Source organism: Mandrillus leucophaeus, unplaced genomic scaffold, assembly GCF_000951045.1.
Source record: "Mandrillus leucophaeus isolate KB7577 unplaced genomic scaffold, Mleu.le_1.0 Scaffold353, whole genome shotgun sequence".
In the NCBI taxonomy this organism is placed as follows: Eukaryota; Metazoa; Chordata; class Mammalia; order Primates; family Cercopithecidae; genus Mandrillus; species Mandrillus leucophaeus.
In genome coordinates this window covers 254580-255226 of record NW_012103732.1, presented here as the reverse complement: position 1 = coordinate 255226, position 647 = coordinate 254580, and positions in this window count along the sequence as shown.

The window sequence follows — 647 nt, the reverse complement described above, 5'->3', positions numbered from 1 at the left end:
GAGTGCTGAGAAGGAAATAAAGCAAGGCCAACTCTTTATAGAGTGTGGCTATTTTAGATGTATGGTCAGACAAGGGTTCTTTGCAGAGATGACATCTGAGCTGAGACTTAAATGACAAGATGGAATCAGTAGGCAAAGTACTAAGCAGAAGAAACAGTTCTAGTGCGAAGAGCGAACAAAAGGAATGATTAACAATGATGGATGGAACTTGGCGACTTCCAGGAACAGCATGAAGGCCTCTGTGACCAAAACATGGTGAGAATGTGCTGATGAGGTCCCAGAGTTAGGCAAGGAGTTTCATTTTTTTTTTTTTCTAAGTGCAGTTGGTATGCACTGGAAGATTCAAGTAGAGCGTGGATTGTGAGGGATGTAATAACAACAGACAGTTTAAAATACAATATTGTACTTCGACTTGACTTCTTCGAAACCTAGTTTCCAATTCCAGTGCTGGTCAAACAACACCCTGGCCGTCCCTGTTTGCGCAGGCTGTTTGCGCTCGCCGCGGCTTGTTTGTCCCTGGCGCCCCGCTGTTGACAGCCTCGGAGCGTGTGACAGTTGGCAGGCGCAGTGAGGCGCAGCCCGAGCCAAGTCAATGCAGGGGCCGGGGCTGAGGGAGGGGAAGAGGCAGAGGAAGCGGTGGTGGCGCG